Below are 26,870 nucleotides of genomic sequence, written 5' to 3'. Positions count from 1 at the left end.
AGAGAAACAAATTTTCATCTTTGGCGGGCAGGTGGCAATAGCTATAGCAGCCATAGCACCTGCTATGGGGCCCTGAAGTGGTACGTGATGTATTTACTATTCATTTTCCTGTGTATCTCCACCCTCTGACTTCATCTCAGTGCCCATAGACTGTTTGCAGTGTACAGTGCATAGGAATGTACCGTGCCCAGTTAACGGTAGCCATACATCTAGTGAGGATGGGCAGATTCGACAAAGAAACAAATCTGAGGTCTGTCAGCTGCCCATACACCACAGATTATCGATCAATTTCAGCATAAAATCTCTTGTGAATCGGCCTTGTGCGCTGCATCTGTCTGCCTCTCCGCCCCATCGCCGTACCCCCCTAATGAAAAATGTTCCCCAGCAAGTTATACATTACCTTTCCACCACCTCCGCTAGTCTCTGCAGGATCCGGGCACACTCTGCTCATCATACACGCGCGCCTTGTCTTTGCCTAGTAACATAGCCGCGTGTATGATGTCTGACGTCATACGCCTGCCCCTTACTAGTAAACCAAGTGGGGCACGTGTGTATGGCGAGTGGAGTACGTCCGGAGACTAGCGGATGTACATGTATTTTACATTTTACAGTTTTTCATGATCGTAGTCCTTTAACCTCCCTGCTGTTCTAATTATTTGCTGCGCACGGCAGGGGGGGTGTTTTTTTGCATTTTTATTTTTTTTCTAGCATGTAGCTAGTGCTAGGCCCCCCCCTCCCTGCGGCGCCCCCCCGTATGCGCCGATCGCCGCATATGCCCATCCGGAAATCCCGTTCTGAACGGGATTTCCATGAGGGCTTCCCCCGTCGCCATGGCGATGGGCGCGATGACATCACCAACGTCATCGACATCGTGACGTCAGAGGGAGTCCCGATCCACCACTGATTGGCCAGGCAGCGCACGGGTCTCGGGGGGGGGGGGGGCACCCTCTGATGCGGCGGGTAGCGGCGGATCGGCGTGGAGCGGCGGCAATCGTAATAAGTGAAACGCAGCTAGCAAAGTGCTAGGGATAACCGGCAAGGAGGTTAAAGAAAAAAGTGCTCCTGGGGAATACCTCAGGAGGGGGAAGCCTATGGATCCTATTGAGGCTTCCCCTGTCCTCCTGTGTCCCACGGCGGTCTCACTGCGCCCCTCCAAACTGCGAGCATGTAAATATTTACCTTCCCGGCTCCAGGGCAGGCACAGTAACAGCTCTTGGCTCGGGATAAGGTGGAAATAGCCAATCCTAGTCAGGTCCGCTCTACTGCGAAGGCACAAGTAGCCTGCGCAGTGGAGCAAACCCGACTGGGATCGTCTATTTCTGCCTTATCCTGAGCCGCTACTGCGCCTGCACTGGAGCCGGGAAGCTAAATATTGCAGCCACAGCTTGACAAATTGTTGGCTGTGGCTTTGGAGGGGCCCAGTGAGACCACCCTGGGACGGGTGTTTCCTTTAGCATCGGTGTTATGGCATTTTTACCAATAAAGTGTATACGTCATTCAGTAAGCGCGTTGTTCGTATGTCCCTGGATAAAGTTATGGCGCTAGTATTTTCGGAATTAGGTTGGCACTGACAGCCTCCATTATTCTCTGACCACAGGTTTACTTTTATGCAGAGTCACAAGATAATGAAACCTGGAAAGAGCAGGTATTACATCAGCCTAGATAAGGTCTCACCGGGGTCCAGTATCCCAGCAGCCAATCAATTACAAAAGCTGTGTTTTCCCTGTGCAAAAGGGCACGAGGACAAGAGAGAACTCTGATCAATCGCAGCACACTTACCTCTGACTCGCAAACATACAAAGGGATCGCTAATAAATGTTAAATCAACAGCAAGCCGGTCTGACTTCCCCAGGCACCAGACAGAAAATCATTAACGCAGATTTAAAGTACAAATAAAAGCTATATACTCTAACATTTCTTTATTATTATACGATAGTAAAATCAATGGATTCCTAAGAAATGATTTGGTCTAAAAAAAAACAAAAACAAAAAAAACCAACCCACTGTAACTCTGCTCTGTGCTTCTCAACCAGTCTATTAAACATTGGCAGTCACTGTAGCACATGGTACCCAGGACTGTTATTTTCAGTGCAGAGCCTCAGCAACAAGTGACAGGCTTATGGCCCATACTCACGGGCAACTTTTTGGCCTGTCGCCAGCTAGGGTTGCCACCCGGCCGGAATCTGGCCGGCCTGGCCGTAAAAACAGCTAAAAAGCCGGCACCGGAATTTAATTATTTCCGGCATCTGATTTGCCGGTAAAATAGCCCCAGGGTCCAGGCTGATCACCCTGGAAACACATCTCCCTTCTCTCTTCTCCGATTGGCTGGCCAGGCACTGCCAGCCAATCACCAGTGAACAGAGTAGCTCTGGCTGGATTTGCTGAGCACTGTGGGGGAAGAAGGAGGAGCTGATTGGACACCTGAGAGGAGGACTGGCTGAGCAGAGCACATGGTCTGACTGGTGTCGACTAGTTTGTTGCTCAGCTCTCAATGCAAGTGAATTGATAGCTGTGAGCCTGTGAAGGGGTTTATTGAAGGTTGCCAGGAACTGACAGTAGCAGCAGACTGATCAAATAGAAACGCACGTGTACGCATCTCAGAGCCGTCTGCAGTGTAGAGGTAGAGAAGATTTGCAGCTTTCTCAGTGTGTAGCGAGAACAGCTGCAGAAGGTTCTGGATGGCCGCACGTGTGCAGGGGAGAAGTCACATATCTTCACTGTCGCTGCTCAGGAGGCTGCAGCCAGATGCCGGGGCTGTGTAATGAGAGTCTGGAGGGAGAGCAGAAGTCAGGAGGGTAGATACAGCAGGATATGCTGAACAGAACTCAGGTGCGTCTGACCTTACTGCCATCATGGGAACGCCCCCACTTATTTTGTGTCAAACTCCTAGACTATTACAATATGGTACCATATAGCAGCTCATTATTTTTGTGTGAAGCTTTGGATCTCTCTCCCTACCTCACACAGAGACAGCCTTTGACTGAGAGACCAGTCAGTGTGCAGTGGAGAGCCCCCATCCCCCCAGACCAGGCAGTTCCTGGAGAGAAGCTGCCCAGCCAATCTTTACACAGTGCTGGGTCCTGGTGGGAGCAAGCAGAGGCTCAGCTGCTGAAGTGCTGTGGAAGCAAACAGGTACACACACTCTCTCAGTCACTCAGACACTCTCACACACACTCACACACTCTCTCTGTCACTCACACACTCTCACACACACTCACACACTCTCTCTGTCACTCACACACTCTCAGTCGCTCTCACACACTCTCAGTCGCTCTCACACACTCTCAGTCGCTCTCACACACTCTCAGTCGCTCTCACACACTCTCAGTCGCTCTCACACACTCTCAGTCGCTCTCACACACTCTCAGTCGCTCTCACATACTCTCAGTCGCTCTCACACACTCTCAGTCACTCTCACACACTCTCTCAGTCACTCACACACACACTCTCAGTCACTCACACACACTCTCAGTCACTCACACACACTCTCAGTCACTCACACACACTCTCAGTCACTCACACACACTCTCAGTCACTCACACACACTCACACACACTCTCAGTCACTCACACACACTCTCAGTCACTCACACACACTCTCAGTCACTCACACACACTCTCAGTCACTCACACACTCTCAGTCACTCACACACTCTCAGTCACTCACACACACTCTCAGTCACTCACACACACTCTCAGTCACTCACACACACTCTCAGTCACTCACACACACTCTCAGTCACTCACACACACTCTCAGTCACTCACACACACTCTCAGTCACTCACACACACTCTCAGTCACTCACACACACTCTCAGTCACTCACACACACTCTCAGTCACACACACACTCTCAGTCACTCACACACACTCTCAGTCACTCACACACACTCTCAGTCACTCACACACACTCTCAGTCACTCACACACTCTCAGTCACTCACACACTCTCAGTCACTCACACACTCTCAGTCACTCACACACTCTCAGTCACTCACACACACTCAGTCACTCACACACACTCTCAGTCACTCACACACACTCTCAGTCACTCACACACTCTCAGTCACTCACACACTCTCTCTGTCACTCACACACTCTCTCTGTCACTCACACACTCTCTCTGTCACTCACACACACACTCTCACACACACTCTCTCACACACTCTCTCACACACTCTCTCACACACTCTCTCACACACTCTCTCACACACTCTCTCACACACTCTCTCACACACTCTCTCTCACACATTCACTGTCTCTATCTCCTCTTTTCTCTTTCTCTCCCAACCCTCCATCAGCCCCTATCCTGTCTTCCAGACTCTTAAAGGAACCAGAGAGGAACTAAAAAAAAAAAAACCAGAAGAAGCTTTTATATATACCTGGGGCTTCTTCCAGCCCCATACGCACGGATCGCTCCCACGCCGCCGTCCACCGCTTCCTGTATCGGCGGTACCGGGTCCCGTCACTTCCGGCAGATGCGGCCAATTGTCCGCATGAGCAGGGGCTCCCTCCATACCCTTACGCGTGCGGCTGCTCAGTATGCAGCTGCACGCGTAAGTGTATGCCGGGAGCCCCTGTGATGCGGACAATTGGCCGTGTCCTGCCACCGACTGGCCGAAACTACGGGACCCGGTACCGCCTGATACAGGAAGCGGAGGACGGCGGCGTGGGAGCGATCCGTGCGTATGGGGCTGGAGGAAGCCCCAGGTATGTATAAAACCGTTTTTCTGGGGCCTCTGGTTCCCTTTAAGGTGCCCATTAATGATACATTTCTACAGCCAATCAATCGTTTCTGCGGTAATCACAAATGATCAGTCATGCCCATTAAGGGCGGGATTCCCGCTAGCCAGTTCAGAGATCAATCCGAAAAACAATTTGATTCCAATAAACTGATCGACTTGGCTGCCAGTAATTCGGTCGTTAATGGGCACTCCGATTGTTTCCAATCAATACGGTGTCATTGGATATGATTGATCAGCCGTGGAGTTAATTCATTAGTGGGCACCTTGAAAGTGTACCTGTAGGGAGAAAAGTGCACCTGTGGGTACTTAGTTTGGGAGGTGGAAGCTTCTGGATCCTAATGAGAACATCCTGCTCAGCAGAGGGAATCCAGCACTGGCGGCCCTAAAGGTCCACTTGTCTGCGGTGCGCTCAGGTGCACTGGCGGCTTTCCCTCAGGCTCTGGCGGGAATAGCTGAGCCTGAAGAGGTACGCTCTGCTGCGTATAGTGGTCATGATCAGGTTCGGCTGTTTCGCCACTTTTTTTTTTTCTGGGACTGCCAGCACTGAATCCCCGATGCTGAGGAGGATGAGGGAAGCCTCATCAGGATCCAGAGGCTTCCCCCTCGCTTACAGGTATTCTCTAAAGCGGAACTAAACTCAGAACTTCCTCTCTGCTCTAAAAGCTATGTAGCAGCATGATAACCTTTAAAGAAAATACATTCCCAGCTGATACAAACTCTGCAATAAATCAGCAGTGTGTCTACTTCCTGCTTTCATGGAAGCAGGCATATTAGTAACATCCTGTGTTTACCAATTACCGCTCTGCAGTGGCAGTCCACGGACACAGCTGAGGGATCAAATTACAACTTATGCTTAGTCACAGATGAGGGGGAATTAGACTAAACTCTCTAAATACATACAGGGTGTGTTTCTCTGTTTTCCTTCTGTCCTGTGCAAGAGTTCAGGTCCACTTTCAACTATTTCTGTAAATATGCATGTTTCTTGTACTATTTTTGAAAAAAGGTCGTAACAGACTCCTCCCACTTTTAGGCCACACCTCTAGGCCACACCCCAGAGCCGGTATTTTTTCAATCAAAAGGTGGCAACCCTATCGCCAGCACACGTGAGCGTGTGCGCGACAGGCCGGCGACAGCTCGTTGCCAGGTCCCTCCGCATACACACGGCGGAGGGACCTGGCAACTGATGAGGCGGAAGCTGTCGCTGTTGCTCCTCCCCCCGCCGGAAGACCAATGCATTTCTTATCTTGTTGCTGTCGCTAGTCCGCGTACTCACGCGGACTAGCGACAGTTCCGGCGGAGTTGCGTCGGTGACTGTCGCCAGGCGATTGAGCGGTTCAATCGCCCGGCGACATCAGCGACGAGCGACGGTTCGGGGTGCGCGCCCGTGCAACGCCGCATACTCACGGGCGACCTGTTGCTGCAACACGCGCGCGCCGCATGTTGCGGCGACATTTGTAGCCCGTGAGTATGGGCCATTACAGGGAACTGGAGGTGAAAGATAATTGGAGGTTGACATATTTGCTTCCTTTTAACCTTTTAGCATCTGCGCCCGATTTATCTTGTATTAGATAACTCAGGGAAGAGGTGCCGCAGCTGGTTAGAATGGATCTGAACTCACGCACAGGACACAAGAAACACAGATGAATCCAAGACGCAGACACAGAACATTTATATTGTGCTTTTCTCCTGACAGACTCCAACACCAGAGCTGCAGCCACTAGGACGCGCTCTATAGGCAGTAGAAGTGTTAGGGAGTCTTGCCCAAGGTCTTCTTACTGAATAGATGCTGGCTTACTAATCAGGGAGAGCTGAGATTTGAACCCTGGTCTCCAGGTGTGAGAGGCAGAGCCCTTAACCGGTACACTATGCAGCCCCAATCCACTCTTTTTGTGTTTAGAGTGAAGAGCCGTTCTAATTTCCTCTTAAGCTGCAAGTAACCACAATTGTATTTTGATCTCTCAGCTGTGTCAGCACGGGAATCCTGGCAGGCTCGGCAGAGCAGCTAATTTGTAAACACAGAATGTTAACCCTTTGACTGCTTCCATTAAAGCAGGAAGTAGACACACTGCAGATTTATTGCAGGTGTTCTGTAAACTGCAACAAATAAATATTTTTCTTTAAGGTTATTATGCTGTTTCTTATCATTTAGAGCAGAGAGGAAGTTCTGAGTTTAGGTCCACTTTAAACTTGTTCTTCCTCACAGCCTCCCCTTCTCCTTAAAATGCAGCGTAGCGCAGGAAGCACTCTAATATTTTCAACCACTGCGTACTGTAAATAAGGCGGGGAAAAGATCAAGCAATGCACATTGCCTGGCTGTCCTGCTTTTCCTCAGCCTCACTTACTTTTAGCCATAGACCCTGAACAAGCATGCAGCAGCTCAGGTGTTTCTTATACATTTCTGACAAGATTAGCTGCATGCTTGTCTCAGGAGTGTGAATCAGACACTGGCCAGAAAAATCGGCAGGACTGCCGGGCAACTGGTATAGCTTGTAGGGATGATCGGAAATGGCAAATTCCGATTCCACAGAAATCAGGAATTCCGTCAGAGTGAAATTCTGTAACCGTTTTATTCCGCCAGAATTTTTGGGAATTCCGCGGAATTCCATGTTCTGACGGTAAAATTTCTGTAATTTCAATTGAAACCTCATGGGACCTAGTGGCTGTTCCACCGGTAATTTTTTTTTTTTGCAGCAGCAGGAGTTGTCGCGTAAACTATGGGACCTAGAGGTGGTTCCACGGCGGTCATTATAAGTTTGGTTTGGAGCAGCAAGAGTTGTCGCGTAAGCCATGGTACCTAGAGGTGGTTCCACAGCAGTTATTATATGTTTGGTTTGGAGCAGCAGGAGTTGTCGCGTAAGCCATGGGACCTAGAGGTGGTTCCACGGCAGTCATTATATGTTTGGTTTGGAGCAGCAGGAGTTGTCGCGTAAGCCATGGGACCTAGAGGTGGTTCCACGGCAGTCATTATAAGTTTGGTTTGGAGCAGCAAGAGTTGTCGCGTAAGCCATGGTACCTAGAGGTGGTTCCACAGCAGTTATTATATGTTTGGTTTGGAGCAGCAGGAGTTGTCGCGTAAGCCATGGGACCTAGAGGTGGTTCCACGGCAGTCATTATAAGTTTGGTTTGGAGCAGCAGGAGTTGTCGCGTAGGCCATTGGGCCTAGAGGTGGTTCCACGGCGGTCATTATAAGTTTGGTTTGGAGTAGCAAGAGTTGTCGTGTAAGCCATGGGACCTATACAAAATGGGTGGGATAGCTGAGGTAGCTAGGGAGCTGGTTGCTAACGTAGGATTGTTTGGTTTTTGTTAATACTCTAATTGGTGCTGCAATAATTCCGATTTTCATGCAGAAATCCTGTTGATTGGTTTTTGTTAAAGAAACTCTGAAGCGAGAATAAATCTCGCTTCAGAGCTCATAGTTAGCAGGGGCATGTGTGCCCCTGCTAAACCGCCGCTATCGCGACGCTAAACGGGGGTCCCTTCAACCCCAAACCCACCCCCGCAACACTTGGTCGTGGAATTGGTCGTTCCTGGAGGCAGGGCTAACGGCTGCAGCCCTGCCTCCAGTCGCGTCTATCAGCGGCGCATCGCCGCCTCTCCCCCGCCCCTCTCAGTGAAGGAAGACTGAGAGGGGCGGGGGAGAGGCGGACATACGCGCTAACAGACGCGTGTGGGGCAGGGCTGCGGCGGTTAGCGGCGCGATAGCGGCGGTTTAGCAGGGGCACACATGCCCCTGCTATCTATGAGGTCTGAAGCGAGATTCATTGTCGCCTCAGACTCTCTTTAAGCCTCTAATTGGTGCTAAAATTCTGATTTTCATGCAGAAATCTTTTTGTTTTCACTTTAAGCTTCTGTCTAGGGTCTTCCTTGTGATTGGTTTTAAAAAATCTGCATTCCGACGGAATTACGCATAGCAATTACAGAATTCCGTCAGAACACTATAGCAATTCCGTTACGATGCGACTGAACGGAATCACCCATTTCCGACCGGAATCGTGGAAAACAGAATTTCTGCGGAATGCGGTGAGCATCCCTAATTGCTTGAAAGGAAATACATCTGGCAGCCTGCATGTGTCTTTCAGATAGAGTTCCTTTTAAAGGGTGAGTGAACTTATGAACATTTGTTTGCCTACCCTAGAAATATGTGAGCAGAAAAGTCAGTGGAAATGTTTGTGTACTTGAATGGGTTGTGTATCTCCAATAGGATGGGGTTTCCAATGTCCTCCTGCAGAGGACTGCTCGATAGCAATTGGTAAGCCTCCCCCATCCACCTCATCCCACATCAGGCGGCCTCATGCTATATCATCTAATGGAAAGAGGGGCTTTAACAGAAATGGTTGGCGTCTTATGCTGCTTGGAATTGGCCCAATCAAATTCAGTGATCAATTGCATTTGATTGGACAAATTCCAAGCATCATACAATTTGCATTAAATTTGGATGTAAACCCAAATTAATAATATAACTAATTGACCATCCTTAGGCCTCTTTTCCACGGACTGTTGAAATGGCAGTGAAACTGCTCACCGCTGTCTGGCATGGCCGGCGCTACCATAGAGGCAAAGGGGGCAATTGCCCTAGGGCCACAGACCCTGTAGGGGCCCGCAAGGTGTCTCCCCCAGCTTAACTGTTGTTCCCCGATGCCCCTGCATAGTCTTCGGGTGAGCCAGGTGGTGTCAGCCCCTGCCTCAAGGTCCTTGGGTGGAAATTTGGCTGCAACAAAGGCTCCCTACTGCCAATTTTTGATTAGCCTTTGTCTATTGGGGGGCCCCAGGGTTAGTTTTGCCCAGGGCCCCCATTGTTACTAGAACCGGCCCTGCTGCCTGGTAACTGCTTGCTGAGCTCACAGTTCAACTACTTGTGGAAAGAGGCCTAAGGCTAGGTCCACACTAGGCCCGTTTGCAGAATGGACCTGCAGTCCGTGATCCTGGGATTGAAAACTTGAACGCAGGTTTATTTTTGGCTCCCCCTAAAAATGAATGGCTGCAGCCAGGACCCCAATAGGTGTGCCCCAGGTAGCCTGAGGGGTAGCAGCCAGGATGGGAGGTAGCAGGAACAGCGGCGGGTCGCTCCCCCCTCCAGCTATTTGCAGCAAAAGTAAAGAGCGAGCGAGAGGGGAAGTTTACCTTTCTTCCTCTGCTCGCGCCGTGACTTCCGGCAATGCCGCCCACTAGAGGGCGGCATTGCAGAAAGTCACGGTGAGCAGAGGAAGTAAGGTGCTTCCCTGCTTGGTCACTCTTTACTTTTGCCGCAAATAGCTGGAGGGGGAGCGGAGACGGGGGAGTAACCCCCCCCCCCCCCCCCCACCCTGCCGCTGTGCCTGCTACCTCCCGTCCTGGCTGCTACCCCCTCAGGCTACCTGGGGGACACCTATTGGGGTGATGTGAAGGGGAGGAGCAGGCAGTAGGCAATGCGGATCTCCCTCTATTTTGTCTGCAAGAATAGCCTGTGTAGAAGGATATCCATTTTTGCACTGCCCTCTACTACCCCTGCGTGTATCCGGATCCATGTGCGGCCCGTGAAAATGCAGCAAATCCTGACCTTCTGTTCAGGTTTTGAAACCGGGTCCCCGCAAACGCAGACAAGTCCGTTTTTTGTTTGGGTAAAGACGGGCATGCACGAATGCGCAAGAGAGTGTTCTCGCAAATGCGCAGCACAGAGCCGCCGTCTTCAGGAGCATTCAGGTTCCCAAAGACTTCCAAAGCCTCTCGCAGCAAAAGAGAGCAGTCTCTGACCCATCGGCCGGAGATTGGTAATGGGGAGCCAGCGCAGGAACCAGGGCACCAGGAGAGGAGAGGGAAAGCTCTATAGGACCCAGAGTCTTCCCTCTCCTTGGGGGAGTATCTGGGTTTTTTTATTATTTGGCTTCAGACTCACTGTAAGGGGACCCGAGGTCAGAGTGGTATGGAGGCTGCCATATTTCATTCCTTTTAAAAAAAATGCCAGTTGCCTGGCTGTCCCCCTGATCCACTAGACATAGACCCTTAACCTCCCTGGCATTCAGTTTCCCCAGGATTTCTGTGCAAAAAGTGATCCAATTAAATTTTCATAACTTTTTTTTCCCTGTAACTTGCCAAAATGTGTCAAGCAAGGGTCTAGTATCCAGTGCAGGAAAGTACTGATGTGTATGTCAATCAGGGGCGTAACTAGAAATCACTGGGCCCCCCTGCGAATATTTGGATGGGGCCCCCCCATAGGTGCCAAATAATCGTAATGGGGCAGCGTTTCACTGTAAATTAATTGTAAAGTGGGCAGCATTTTACCAGACAATCGTAATGTGGGCCAGAAAATCGTAATGTGGGCACCAGTCACCAGAAAATAGTAACGTGAGCAGCAGTCACCAGAAAATTGTAACATGGGCAGCATTTACCAGACAATCGTAATGTGGGCAGCGTTCATCAGAATATCGTAATGTGGGACAGAAAATCGTAATGTGGGCAGAGTTCACCAGAAAATTGTAACATGGACAGCATTCACCAGACAATCGTAACTTGGGCAGTGTTCACCAGAAAATCGTAATGTGGGCCAGAAAATCGTAATGTGGGCAGCGTTCACCAGAAAATCGTAACGTGGACAGCATTCACCAGACAATCGTAACGTGGGCAGTGTTCACCAGAAAATCGTAATGTGGGCCAGAAAATCGCAATGTGGGCAGCAGTCACCAGAAAATCGCCATGTGGGCAGCAGTCACCAGAAAATTGCAATGTGGGCATCAGTCACCAGAAAATCCTAATGTGGGCAGCAGTCACCAGAATATCGTAATGTGGGCAGCAGTCACCAGAAAATCCTAATGTGGGCAGCAGTCAGTCACCAGAATGTCGTAATGTGGGCAGCAGACACCAGAAAATCCTAATGTGGGCAGCAGTCACCAGAAAATCGCAATGTGGGCAGCAGTCACCAGAAAATCGCAATGTGGGAAGCAGTCACCAGAAAATCCTAATGTGGGCAGCATACACCAGAAAATCGTAATGTGGGCAGCAGACACCAGAAAATCGCAATGTGGGCAGCAGACACCTGAAAATCGCAATGTGGGCAGCAGACACCTGAAAATCGCAATGTGGGCAGCAGACACCTGAAAATCGTAATGTGGGCAGCAGACACCTGAAAATCGTAATGTGGGCAGCAGACACCTGAAAATCGTAATGAGGGCAGCAGACACCTGAAAATCGTAATGAGGGCAGCAGACACCTGAAAATCGTAATGTGGGCAGCAGACACCTGAAAATCGTAATGTGGGCAGCAGACACCAGAAAATCGTAATGAGGGCAACAGACACCAGAAAATCGTAATGAGGGCAGCAGACACCAGAAAATCGTAATGTGGGCAGCAGACACCTGAAAATCACAATGTGGGCAGCAGACACCTGAAAATCGTAATGAGGGCAGCAGACACCTGAAAATCGTAATGAGGGCAGCAGACACCTGAAAATCGTAATGAGGGCAGCAGACACCTGAAAATCGTAATGTGGGCAGCAGACACCTGAAAATCGTAATGAGGGCAGCAGACACCAGAAAATCGTAATGAGGGCAGCAGACACCAGAAAATCGTAATGAGGGCAGCAGACACCAGAAAATCGTAATGTGGGCAGCAGACACCTGAAAATCACAATGTGGGCAGCAGACACCTGAAAATCGTAATGAGGGCAGCAGACACCTGAAAATCGTAATGAGGGCAGCAGACACCTGAAAATCGTAATGTGGGCAGCAGACACCTGAAAATCGTAATGTGGGCAGCAGACACCTGAAAATCGTAATGTGGGCAGCAGACACCAGAAAATCGTAATGAGGGCAGCAGACACCAGAAAATCGTAATGTGGGCAGCAGACACCAGAAAATCGTAATATGCCCCCCCCCCCCCCCCCTGGGGCCCGCTCGGAGTTTTGTGGGTGCTGGAGGGGTGGCAGCATGAGGGGAAAGCCTTGCCCACAGTCGGCGGGGAGAGGGGTAGTTCCCCCCTCTCCCTCACCTCGGGGCTCTCCCCTCTGCGCTCCCCTCCAGCTCGTAAGTGTCTGTGGGGCTGTGGTGGGCAGCGAGCGGCGGGCAGATACATACCTGCTTCCGTGCGTTCCATTGGAGACTTCTCCCTCTAGCGGCTGACGTCACTTTCCCCTCATGCTGCCACCCCTCCAGCACCCACAAAACGGCCCCAAGCGGGCCCCAGGGGGGGGCCGGGCCCCCCCCGCGGGCGCAGGGGCTGCAGGGCCTATTCCTACGCCCCTGATGTCAATACCGTTCACAGCATGTTTTATATTGACATGTATAATCATCAATATCACCAGGGAGGTTAACAAGCATGCTGTTCATGTGCTATGGCTCAAGTCTGATTGGATTAGCTGCATGCTTGTTTCAAGGTTGTGACTCAGACACTCATGATGCCAGAAGACCGACAGGACTGCCAGGCAACTGGCGCTGTTAAGAAGGAAATACATATGGCAGCCTTCATATACCTCTCACTTTGGGTTCCCTTTAAAGGAGGTGTAGCATACCTGCAGTCATGGGGTGGCATTGTCTCTACTCATTCAAGCTCCACAAGCTACAGCTATACATCCCGATAATTTGCTCTCTTGATGGACAGATACTCTGAAATAGCTTTGTGGAAGTTGCGGTCCATAGCTCAGAATCTGGTCTATACACCAGAAGCTCTGGAGGCGAAGGCAGAGATGGATTAAGCGCTAATGGGGCCCTAGGCAAGCTAGAAGATTTGTAGCCCCCTTGTGGTCCTTTTGGTAAGCTGAAGTGGAGAGGGGTCAAAGAAGGTGGTAGGTTGGCCCCTCACACTCACTAGGGCCCAAGCACCATAACAGGAAAAAAGGAGCAGGCAGCTAGTGGACAAAAAGGGCGCCGCCATTCACTCCCATAATAAATATTGTTAAATAGGCGCCGAACAGGAAAAAAGGGCGCCGGAGATTAATAACGTTTTACAAACGGCGCCCGGAGCTTTTTAATGTTTTATAACTGTGCTTGTGATGATTTACGTTTAGAAAATGCACCCGTGACAAATAACATTTATAAAAATACTAAACATATTTATCCTATTTACCTAAAACATTATTTAAAATTTTATCCCTTACTGTTTGTAAAACATTATTATTCACAAAATAAAGTAATCAGTACGTAGCGTAAATTGCAATATATTTTTTACAGTCACTATGTGTAAAACATTATTATCCACATAATAAAGCGACCACTAAGGGGGGTGGATAGGGTTAGGCACCACCAGGGGGGTCTTAGGGTTAGGCACCACCAGGAGGGTCTTAGGTTTAGGCACCACCAGGGGGGTCTTAGGTTTACACACCACCAGGGGGGTCTTAGGTTTACACACCACCAGGGGGGGTTTAGGTTTAGGCACCACCAGGGGGCTCTTAGGTTTAGGCACCACCAGGGGGGTCTTAGGTTTCGGCACCACCAGGGGGGGGGTCTTAGGGTTAGGCACCACCAGGGGGACCAGGGAGGTCTTAGGTTTAGGCACCACCAGGGGGTGGTTAGGTTTAGGCACCACTAGGGGGGGTCTTAGGGTTAGAGTTGGGCCGAACGGTTCGCCTGCGAACGGTTCCATGCGAACTTCAGTGGTTCGCGTTCGCGTCCCGCAGGCGAACCTTTGCGGAAGTTCGGTTCGCCCCATAATGCACATGGAGGGTCAACTTTGACCCTCTACATCACAGTCAGCAGGCCCAGTGTAGCCAATTAGGCTACACTAGCCCCTGGAGCCCCACCCCCCCCCTTATATAAGGCAGGCAGCGGCGGCCATTACGGTCACTCGTGTGCTGCCTGCGTTAGTGAGAGTAGGACGAGCTGCTGCAGACTGTCTCTCAGGGAAAGATTAGTTAGGCTTAACTTGTTCCTGTCTGGCTGCATACCTGTTCTGTGAACCCACCACTGCATACCTGTGCTGTGAACCCACCACTGCATACCTGTGCTGTGAACCCACCACTGCATACCTGTGCTGTGAACCCACCACTGCATACCTGTTCAGTGAACCCACCACTGCATACCTGTGCTGTGAACCCACCACTGCATACCTGTTCAGTGAACCTGCCACTGCATACCTGTTCTGTTCAGTGGACCCGCCACTGTATACCTGTTAATTGAACCCACCACTGCATACCTGTGCTGTGAACCCACCACTGCATACCTGTTCTGTGAACCCACCACTGCATACTTGTGCTGTGAACCCACCACTGCATACCTGTTCAGTGAACCTGCCACTGCATACCTGTTCTGTTCAGTGGACCCGCCACTGTATACCTGTTTATTGAACCCACCACTGCATACCTGTGCTGTGAACCCACCACTGCATACCTGTTCTGTGAACCCACCACTGCATACCTGTTCAGTGAACCCGCCACTGCATACCTGTTCTGTTCAGTGGACCCGCCACTGTATACCTGTTCAGTGAACCCACCACTGCATACCTGTGCTGTGAACCCACCACTGCATACCTGTTCTGTGAACCCACCACTGTATACCTGTTCATTGAACCCACCACTGCATACCTGTGCTGTGAACCCACCACTGCATACCTGTTCTGTGAACCCACCACTGCATACCTGTGCTGTGAACCCACCACTGCATACCTGTTCAGTGAACCTGCCACTGCATACCTGTTCTGTTCAGTGGACCCGCCACTGTATACCTGTTCATTGAACCCACCACTGCATACCTGTGCTGTGAACCCACCACTGCATACCTGTTCTGTGAACCCGCCACTGCATACCTGTTCAGTGAACCCGCCACTGCATACCTGTTCTGTTCAGTGGACCCGCCACTGTATACCTGTTCAGTGAACCCACCACTGCATACCTGTGCTGTGAACCCACCACTGCATACCTGTTCTGTGAACCCACCACTGCATACCTGTTCAGTGAACCCGCCACTGCATACCTGTTCTGTTCAGTGGACCCGCCACTGTATACCTGTTCAGTGAACCCACCACTGCATACCTGTGCTGTGAACCCACCACTGCATACCTGTTCTGTGAACCCACCACTGTATACCTGTTCATTGAACCCACCACTGCATACCTGTGCTGTGAACCCACCACTGCATACCTGTTCTGTGAACCCACCACTGCATACCTGTGCTGTGAACCCACCACTGCATACCTGTTCAGTGAACCTGCCACTGCATACCTGTTCTGTTCAGTGGACCCGCCACTGTATACCTGTTCATTGAACCCACCACTGCATACCTGTGCTGTGAACCCACCACTGCATACCTGTTCTGTGAACCCGCCACTGCATACCTGTTCAGTGAACCCGCCACTGCATACCTGTTCTGTTCAGTGGACCCGCCACTGTATACCTGTTCAGTGAACCCACCACTGCATACCTGTGCTGTGAACCCACCACTGCATACCTGTTCTGTGAACCCACCACTGCATACCTGTTGTGTTCAGTGAACCCGCTACTGCATACCTGTTCTGTTCAGTGGACCCGCCACTGTATACCTGTTTAGTGACCCCGCCACTGCATACCTGTTGTGTTCAGTCAACCCGCCACTGCATACCTGTTGTGTTCAGTGAACCTGCCACTGCATACCTGTTCTGTGAACCCGCCACTGTATACCTGTTCTGTTTAGTGAACCCGCCACTGCATACCTGTTCCGTTCAGTGGACCCGCCACTGTATACCTGTTCAGTGAACCCGCCACTGCATACCTGTTCTGTTCAGTGGACCCGCCACTGTATACCTGTTCAGTGAACCCGCCACTGCATACCTGTTGTGTTCAGTGAACCTGCCACTGCATACCTGTTCTGTGAACCCGCCACTGTATACCTGTTCTGTTTAGTGAACCCGCCACTGCATACCTGTTCTGTTCAGTGGACCCGCCACTGTATACCTGTTCAGTGAACCCGCCACTGCATACCTGTTCTGTTCAGTGGACCCGCCACTGCATACCTGTTGTGTTCAGTGAACCTGCCACTGCATACCTGTTCTGTGAACCCGCCACTGTATACCTGTTCTGTTTAGTGAACCCGCCACTGTATACCTGTTCAGTGAACCCGCCACTGCATACCTGTTGTGTTCAGTGAACCTGCCACTGCATACCTGTTCTGTGAACCCGCCACTGTATACCTGTTCTGTTTAGTGAACCCGCCACTGCATACCTGTTCTGTTCAGTGGACCCACCACTGCATACCTGTTCTGTTCAGTGGACCCGCCACTGTATACCTGTTCAGTGAACCCGCCACTGCATACCTGTTCTGTTCAGTGGACCCGCCACTGTATACCTGTTCAGTGAACCCGCCACTGCATACCTGTTGTGTTCAGTGAACCTGCCACTGCATACCTGTTCTGTGAACCCGCCACTGTATACCTGTTCTGTTTAGTGAACCCGCCACTGTATACCTGTTCTGTTTAGTGAACCCGCCACTGCATACCTGTTCTGTTCAGTGGACCCGCCACTGTATACCTGTTCAGTGAACCCGCCACTGCATACCTGTTCTGTTCAGTGGACCCGCCACTGTATACCTGTTCAGTGAACCCGCCACTGCATACCTGTTGTGTTCGGTGAACCTGCCACTGCATACCTGTTCTGTGAACCCGCCACTGTATACCTGTTCTGTTTAGTGAACCCGCCACTGCATACCTGTTCTGTTCAGTGGACCTGCCACTGTATACCTGTTCAGTGAACCCGCCACTGCATACCTGTTGTGTTCAGTGAACCTGCCACTGCATACCTGTTGTGTTCAGTGAACCTGCCACTGCATACCTGTTCTGTGAACCTGCCACTGTATACCTGTTCTGTTCAGTGAACCCACCGCATCAGTGCGCATACCTGTGCAGTTAAGTGAACCCACCTACCTACGTGAGTGCACGCAGTGTGATATACCACTCCGTGCATACCCGATATGGACAAAACAGGTAGAGGAAGAGGTAGTGCCAGAGCCAGAGGAAGGCCACCCGGCAGGTCTGCGCGAGGTCGTGTAAATGTAATTTCGTGTGGACCTGGCCCACAGTACAGTGCTCGGAAGAAGGCACGTCCCATCACCTCCCAAGATTGTCAGGACGTGGTTGAGTATTTAGCGACACAGAACACCTCATCTTGCTCAGCCACCAGCGCTACTACTAGCACCACTTCCGCTGCATTTGACACTTCGCAAGAATTATTTAGTGGTGAAATCACTGATGCACAGCCATTGTTGTTACAGCCAGATGAATTTTCACCAGCTCATATGTCTGAGTTACGCGGCAACACTATGGATGTAACATGTCAGGAGGATGAAGGACCTACTGATGGTGCAAGTTTGGATTTGTCTGAGGCAAGCGAAGCTGGGCAGGATGACTACGATGATGACGGTAATAGGGATCCTCTGTATGTTCCCAATAGAGGAGATGAAGAGGGGGACAGTTCAGAGGGGGAGTCAGAGAGTAGTAGGAGGAGAGAAGTTGCTGAAAGAAGCTGGGGCAGCTCTTCGTCAGAAACAGCTGGTGGCAGAGTCCGGCACCATGTATCGCCACCTATGTACAGCCAGCCAACTTGCCCTTCAGCATCAGCTGCTGAGGTCCCCATAGTGCTCACATCCCAGGGTGGCTCAGCGGTGTGGAATTTTTTTAATGTGTGTGCCTCAGATCGGACCAAAGCCATCTGTTCGCTCTGCCAACAAAAATTGAGCCGTGGAAAGGCCAACACTCACGTAGGGACAAGTGCCTTACGAAGGCACCTGGAGAAAAGGCACAAACAGCAATGGGATGGCCACCTGAGCAAAAGCAGCAGCAGCACACAAAAGCAAAGCCACCCTCCTTCTCCTCTTCCTCCTCCATCAGGTGCATTATCTGCTTCTGCCGCTTTCTCCCTTCCACCTTCACAGGCACCCTCCTCCACTCCGCCTCTGCCCTTGAGCGGTTCCTGCTCCTCTGCCCACAGCAGCAGTCAGGTGTCCGTGAAGGAAATGTTTGAGCGGAAGAAGCCAATTTCGGCCAGTCACCCCCTTGCCCGGCGTCTGACAGCTGGCGTGGCGGAACTGTTAGCTCGGCAGCTGTTACCATACCGGCTGGTGGACTCTGAGGCCTTCCGTAAATTTGTGGCCATCGGAACACCGCAGTGGAAGATGCCAGGCCGCACTTATTTTTCGAGAAAGGCCATACCCCAACTGCACCGTGAAGTTGAGAGGCAAGTGGTGTCATCTCTTGCGAAGAGCGTTGGGTCAAGGGTACACCTGACCACGGATGCCTGGTCTGCCAAGCACGGGCAGGGCCGCTACATTACCTACACAGCCCATTGGGTGAACCTGGTGGTGAACGATGGCAAGCAGGGCGCAGCGGACCAAATTGTGACACCTCCACGGCTTGCAGGCAGGCCTCCTGCCACCTCCTCTCCTCCTGCTACATGCTCTTCGCTGTCCTCCTCCTCCTTGGCTGAGTGGCAGTTCTCCTCTCCAGCTACACAGCCCCAGCTCCGCAGGGCCTATGCTGCATGCCAGGTAAGACGGTGTCACGCCATCTTAGACATGTCTTGTCTCAAAGCGGAGAGTCACACTGGAGCAGCTCTCCTGGCTGCTCTTAAGAAACAGGTGGATGAGTGGCTGACCCCGCACCACCTGGAGATAGGCAACGTGGTGTGCGACAACGGCAGCAATCTGCTTGCCGCTTTGCATATGGGGAAGCTGACACACATACCCTGCATGGCACATGTCATGAATCTAGTAGTTCAAAGATTTGTGGCAAAGTACCCTGGCTTAGCGAATGTCCTGAAGCAGGCCAGGAAGTTCTGTGGGCATTTGAGGCGGTCTTACACAGCCATGGCACGCTTTGCGGAAATTCAGCGCAAAAACAACATGCCGGTGAGACGCCTCATTTGCGATAGCCCGACTCGCTGGAACTCGACCCTGCTCATGTTCTCCCGCCTGCTAGAACAGAAGAAAGCCGTGACCCACTACCTCTACAACTACAGTAGAATGAAACAGTCTGGGAAGATGGGGATGTTCTGGCCCGACAACTGGACACTGATGAAAAATGCATGCAGGCTCATGCGGCCGTTTGAGGAGGTGACCAACCTGGTGAGCCGCAGTGAGGGCACCATCAGCGACTTAATTCCCTACGCTTACTTCTTGGAGCGTGCTGTGCGTAGAGTGGCGGATGAAGCTGTGAATGAGCGTGACCAGGAACCGTTACGGCAGGAACAGGCATGGGACCAATTTTCATCAGACCCAGCTGTTTCCTCAACACCTGCGGCAGCACAGAGGGGGGAGGAGGAGGAAGAAGAGAAGTCGTGTGCAGAAGACGAGTCAGACTCAGAGGATGATGAGCAAGGTGTTTCTTTGGGGGAGGAGGAGGAGGAGGAGGGGACAGCGGCAGGAGAACAACCTCAGCAGGCATCGCAAGGGGCTTGTGCTGCTCAACCTTCCCGTGGTATTGTTCGCGGCTGGGGGGAGGAGGTTGACTTACCTGACGTCACTGAGGAAGAGCAAGAGGAGATGGAGGGTACTGGATCCGACTTTGTGCAGATGTCGTCTTTTATGCTGTCCTGCCTGTTGAGGGACCCCCGTATAAAAAACCTCAAGGGGAATGACCTGTACTGGGTGGCCACACTACTAGACCCTCGGTACAGGCACAAAGTGGCGGACCTGTTACCAACTCACCGGAAGGTGGAAAGGATGCAGCACATGCAGAACCAGCTGTCAACTATGCTTTACAATGCCTTTAAGGGTAATGTGACGGCACAACGCCAGCAAGGTACCACTGCCACTAATCCTCCTCCCGTGTCCACGCAGTCAAAGACAGGACGCTCCAGCGATCTCATGGTGATGTCGGACATGCGGACGTTCTTTAGTCCAACGCCTCGCCGTAGCCCTTCCGGATCCACCCTCCACCAACGCCTGGAACGGCAGGTAGCCGACTACCTGGCCTTAAGTGTGGATGTAGACACTGCTGTGAACAGCGATGAGGAACCCTTGAACTACTGGGTGCGCAGGCTTGACCTGTGGCCAGAGCTTTCCCAATTTGCCATCCAACTTCTCTCCTGCCCTGCCGCAAGCGTCCTGTCAGAAAGGACCTTCAGCGCAGCTGGAGGCATTGTCACAGAGAAGAGAAGTCGCCTAAGTCACAAAAGTGTTAAGTACCTCACCTTTATCAAAATGAATGAGGCATGGATCCCGGAGGGCTGCTGCCCGCCCCAAGACTAAGTCAGTCCCCGCACACACAGCATCTCTGCCTGCACGCCGTGTGACTGGCTGCCTGGCCTGCCCCAAGAAGACTAAGTCGCTCCCAGTCCCTCCACACAGCATGTCTGCCTGCAGGCCGCTTGACTACCTTCTCCGCCACCACCAACAGGGTCCGGGACTCCAGGCGGATTGCTGAATTTTTTAGGCCGCTGCTAGCAGCGGCCGCTGTAATAATTTTTCTGGTGCGTGTACATGACTGCCTAATTTTTCTGGCTGCACTGCGGGCAGCTGCAACAACAAAAGAAAAGGCATGTACATGCGCCCATTCCCCTTCGTGATCATTACCTTGCCGTGGTGAAGGGGCTTGCGTATCACAATGAAGCAATGACCGGCGCCTAGATGAGTGTCTCGGGGGGCACACCCACGATAATAAGGTCGTTGCCTCATTGTGGTCAGACCAAATTTGATCAGCTGGACAGTCACTGTTCTGTCATTCAGCTACATCAGCCAGGCGACCATATGGGCTGTAAAGCCACCAAAACCTGCACTCTCGCCATGGTGCGCACCAGTCCAGCACGGCCGTCACTACACAAACAGCTGTTTGCGGTGCGTTACACGGTGAGTTTGGTGTGTCAGTGTGAAGCAGTACCTTAATGACACTACCTGATTGATGTATACACATGCAAGATGTTTGAAAGCACCTTAGGCCTGTCATTTAGCATTCAATGTGATTTCTGCCCTTAAAACGCTGCTTTGCGTCAAATCCAGATTTTTCCCCGGGACTTTTGGCATGTATCCCACTCCGCCATGCCCCCCTCCAGGTGTTAGACCCCTTGAAACATCTTTTCCATCACTTTTGTAGCCAGCATAATTATTTTTTTTTTTCAAAGTTCGCATCCCCATTGAAGTCTATTGCGGTTCGCGAACTTTAACGCGAACCGAACCTTCCGCGGAAGTTCGCGAACCAGGTTCGCGAACCTAAAATCGGAGGTTCGCCCCAACTCTACTTAGGGTTAGGCACCACCAGGGGGGGTCTTAGGTTTAGGCACCACTAGGGGGGTCTTAGGTTCAGGCACCACCAGGGGGGTCTTAGGTTTAGGCACCTCCAGGGGGGTCTTAGGTTTAGGTACTACCAGGGGGATCTTAGGTTTAGGCACCACCAGGGGGGTTTTAGGTTTAGGCACCACCAGGGGGGTGTCTTAGGTTTAGGCACCACCAGGGGGGTTTTAGGTTTAGGCACCACCAGGGGGGTTTTAGGTTTAGACACCACCAGGGGGGTTTTAGGTTTAGACACCACCAGGGGGGGTTTAGGTTTAGGCACCACCAGGGGGGTCTTAGGGTTAGGCACCACCAGGGGGGGTTTATTTATTTATTTATTGTATTTATAAAGCGCCAACATATTACGCAGCGCTGGTTTTAGGTTTAGGCACCACCAGGGGGGTCTTAGGTTTAGGCACCACCAGGGGGGTCTTAGGTTTAGGCACCACCAGGGGGGTCTTAGGGTTAGGCACCACCAGGGGGACCAGCGGGGTCTTAGGTTTAGGCACCACCAGGGGGGTGGTTAGGTTTAGGCACCACTAGGGGGGTCTTAGGGTTAGGCACCACAAGGGGGTGGTTGGGTTTAGGCACCACTAGGGGGGGGGGTCTTAGGTTTAGGCACCACCAGGGGGGTGGTTAGGTTTAGGCACCACTAGGGGGGTCTTAGGTTTAGGCACCACCAGGGGGGTGGTTAGGTTTAGGCACCACTAGGGGGTCTTAGGTTTAAGCACCACCAGGGGGGTCTTAGGTTTAGGCACCACCAGGGGGGTCTTAGGTTTAGGCACCACCAGGGGGGTCTTAGGTTTAGGCACCACCAGGGGGGGTCTTAGGTTTAGGCACCACCAGGGGGGGTCTTAGGTTTAGGCACCACCAGGGGGGTCTTAGGGTTAGGCACCACCAGGGGGGTCTTAGGTTTAGGCACCACCAAGGGAGTCTTAGGGTTAGGCACCACCAGGGGGGTCTAGGGGTTAGGGATAGGTACAGGAAGGGTTCTGTGTGAGAGTAGGGTTAGAGTTAGGGTTAGTAAAATTTTAGTAATACTTACTAATGTTTTGCAACACTTATTACGAACGTAGTTACAGGTCCTTCTCAAAAAATTAGCATATTGTGATAAAGTTCATTATTTTCTGTAATGTACTGATAAACATTAGACTTTCATATATTTTAGATTCATTACACACAACTGAAGTAGTTCAAGCCTTTTATTGTTTTAATATTGATGATTTTGGCATACAGCTCATGAAAACCCCAAAGCACAATATTTTTATAAACGCTATTAATGCCTATCGTTTACACCCCACGCCCTTTTTTCCCAACGCCCTTTTTTGACGTACGCCCAAGCACCTGCCTAGGTTGCAGGGGGATTATAAGAAAATTCCTTCTGTTTTGTAAGAAAGCAATTTACTTGAACAGGCCTTTCATCCAGTATGAATATTTCTGAACAAAAAAAACACTGAACAGCCATTAAAGTATGCCTAATTTATGCTTGTCCAAGATCAGAGGACACACATTAACTATGGGTTTCCTGTTAATGCATGAGCCATCATTTAGTCCAGTTAAAGCATTGTCTATTAACTCCATTCTATAGACTGGAAAGTTCACCATGTATGCCCTAGAATGACATCACTTTTCAATATTTAACGTTAGCAGCTGTGTTTGCAGATGAATAACTTTACGGCCCTTAATAATTTAAAGCCAGCAGTAAAACGTAACAGTTTAATCTTGCATCGTCATAATACTAACAAGCCCCATGGATCTCCTGATGAAAACATGATCCCCTTGAACACATAATGCTATGTCTAGCTACCCGTATATTCTGGCGAATAAGATGACTGGGCATATAAGACGACCCCTCAATTTTTCCAGTTAAACTATAGTTATACTCGCCATATAAGACTACCCCTCTTGGAACACACACCAAATAAAATAAAAAACCCCATCATACTGGTGCTATGTATGAACAGATACTGGTGCTGTACTGTACAGTATATGGCACCCAGTATATGACAGTATATAGGCGATTAACTGGTTGGATTGGTCCAACTCTCCCTCTCCCTAAGTGGATTGGTCAGCTCTCCCTGTCTACCTGTTTATCAAAGCGGTATGAAAGAATAGATTGCGCAGTACCCATAAAACACGCCTCTTTCACCCTTCTGGTCCGTCCTTGTATCCTATTTACCTCCTTCTCTGCCGCTCAGATCTTGCACATGTGTGTCTGCACCGCTTCACTACAATCCTCAGCAGCGAGATCTGAGAGTTGGGAACAGAATAGGGCGCATCACCTGGCATCAATGACACCCGGCTTATAAGACGACCCCTGACTTTTCAGAAGATTTTCAAGGGTTAAATAGTAGTCTTATACGCCAGAATATACATGAAAACCATGAAAACTGAAAAATATTTCTCCCGGCATGCTTAAAGCTCTTGAGGCATGCAGGAACTTCAGGGCACACTCACCAGGTCCGGCATCCCTATTGAGGGAAACGGGGCAATTGTCACAGGGCCTTCAAGTGCTGCCGGGCCATCCCAAGTCTTACACTACTTCAAACCTGCCCAGCCCAGGACCCGCAAGCTGGCTGCGGCCTCCCTTGAGGTCGCAGTTTGCTTCAAGTATACCCTCCCTAGGGATCCTGCAAAGTTTTGCCAGTAATATCAACTCACCAGTCACAGCATATGGTTCCTCTGTGCTCCTGTTTTTACCAGGGGAGCTGCTAGAATCCTAAAAGATCCGGGGCACTTTTGGGCACTCCAGCTGAAAAATGGGTGTGGCCATGCACTGGACTGTGGGTGTGGTCATGGGTGGAGCCAATTTACACGAACTTAACAGGTCTAAGTAGGCCTGCCCAGCAAAATGTTGGGCGAAGTCCCCTCTCCATTAATACAAAAAAATCCCCAAAATGCAGCATATCACATAAATAGGCAGTGTCACTTAAACATAACTAGGCCGAGTTACCTGGCTCCTGTGCTGGCTGGTCTGGCTTTCTGCTGGGCAGGCTGGCCTGCTGCCAGCCCCCCCCCCCCCCCCGACATGCACACACGCATTGCATCCCTTGGCCTTCTAGTGGACCCCCTCCCATGCTCCCAAGGGTCTCTCATTGAGGCACCAAAACTCCCAGCATGCCCTCTAGAAGAACCACAGCTCTTTGCATGTCCCCATAGGCATCACAGCATCTAGCATGGCATTGAAGCACCCAATATGCCCACATAGAGGCACCATAGCACCCAGCATGCCCCCAATGCCATGTGCTGTGGTGCTTTGCTGGATGCTATGTCATTCTGGGTGCTATGGTGCCTCTGTGGGGCACACTGGGTGCTGTAATGCCATGTTGGGTGCTGTTGTGCCATGCTGGGTGCTGTGTAGTGCCATGCTGGGTTCTTGTGGTGCCTCCGTGGGACATGCTTGGTGCTGTGGTGGCTCTACTCTGCCTCGGGGACATCCGGGGCACCCCAGAATAGATTCAGGGCAAGTCCCACTGATCTTTGGGGCTAGCAACGCCCCTGGTCTTTACCCATCCATCCTCACGAACTGCCTCTTCTCAGTGACCCGGCGCATGTGAACATGCGCTGGGTCACTGAGAAGAGGCAGCAGGTGAGGATGCAGTGGCGTAGCAATAGGGGGTGCAGAGGTTGCGACCACATCGGGGCCCTTGGGCCAGAGCGGCCCGAAGGGGCCCTCCCTCATCCACAGTATTTGCCTTCTATCTATCCTGTGCTGGTAATAATCACTTGTATAGATGCTTTAAATAGTAGTAACCATTAACAAGCTGTTCCCCATTCCCTTCTTGTCCCTCAGGCACTGTAGTTGTCCTTGGCAGGTTTTGGTGTGCCGTATCAATTGTCATATAAAGAGTGCTTGGGGGGGCCCCATGTAAAATGTAAAACTTGCACAGGGGGCCATTGCTCCTTAGCTACGCCACTGTTAGGATGGATGAATGAAGACAGGAGCACGGAGGGACCATATGCCAGGACAAGTGAGTTGATATTACTGGCAAAATTCTGCAGGGTCCCAGGAGCGGAGGACATACTAAAGCAGGCAGAGATGGGGGTGGCAGCTCAAGGATGGGGGGGAAAATTTTCCCCAGGGCCAAGACACTTACTATACCACCTTATTCCAAGCACTCCTTACTGGTTAGCTGGTTAGCTAATGGCTCCAGCCAGGATTCAAAACCTGGTCTCCTATGTCAATAGTGGTTCCCTTTACCAGTATCCTATGCCACCCAACGTTTTAAGATAAGAAAGAATAACACCTGTAAAGGGCAAATGTAGTGAGAAGACTATGAAAGCGGCCATATTTATTTCCTTTTAAACAATACCAGTTGCCTGGCAGCCCTGCTGCAAACCCTATGCACCTATTGGATTCTGAATGCTTTGTGATATGCATAGTGAGGGGTGTGGCAGGGGCGTGGTTAGATGTGTGTAAGGGATGTGTCTTAAAGTACTCCTCTTATCTCAAAAATTTTGGAGGTATGCCTATGAGCTTAATGAAGGTGACTGTTTGGGACCTGGAGTATTTCAGTGCTCATGTATCTAGGGGTGGAAATACAAATCATGGAGTCCCTCAGCAAAACCTTGATGGAAGTTGGGGGGGAGAAGTGTCAGGTAGGTGTATTTGTGTGTGTGTGTGTGTGGGGGGGGGGGCAGAGGGAGGGTGGTCGCACTGCAATCTATGGGAAGGGGGGAGGGAGCCAGGAAAGCAGACATTGGATTTTGAAAAAAATGAGATGCTTAGGGATCTTCTGGATCCTCCAGAGGCTTCTCATGTCCTCCTTTTCCATCGAGCCCAACTAGCCCAAGGCATCCTGCAACTGCGTAGTGCAGCCATGCTGGGAGCATGGCCTTGCACACACTTCAACAAAGGCCCTTATCGAAGAGGTTTGGCTTGTACGAGTGCTGGATTGGTGAAGGCATGACGGACAGGGAAAGCCTCTGGATTATCTTTCCTGGTGGCCCCCAAAGCTCTCTACAGTTGATTACTCCATGCAGCCCTCAGGTCAT

At 51.0% G+C, this 26,870-nt stretch overlaps 1 protein-coding gene and 1 long non-coding RNA gene across 3 annotated transcripts in view; one reads left to right on the top strand and one right to left on the bottom strand.

The window, feature by feature from the left end:
- Positions 1-26,870, top strand: part of LOC137535692 (uncharacterized) — a 172,276-nt gene that overhangs the window by 16,704 nt on the left and 128,702 nt on the right. The window lies entirely within an intron of this gene.
- SLC16A12 (solute carrier family 16 member 12) overlaps positions 1-26,870 on the bottom strand; it is a 190,168-nt gene that overhangs the window by 91,582 nt on the left and 71,716 nt on the right. The gene's annotated exons all lie outside the window — the stretch shown is intronic.

Source organism: Hyperolius riggenbachi, chromosome 10 (assembly GCF_040937935.1).
Source record: "Hyperolius riggenbachi isolate aHypRig1 chromosome 10, aHypRig1.pri, whole genome shotgun sequence".
In the NCBI taxonomy this organism is placed as follows: domain Eukaryota; kingdom Metazoa; phylum Chordata; class Amphibia; order Anura; family Hyperoliidae; genus Hyperolius; species Hyperolius riggenbachi.
Note: the sequence above shows the minus strand (reverse complement) of the source record. Positions and strands in the feature narration are given on the sequence as shown.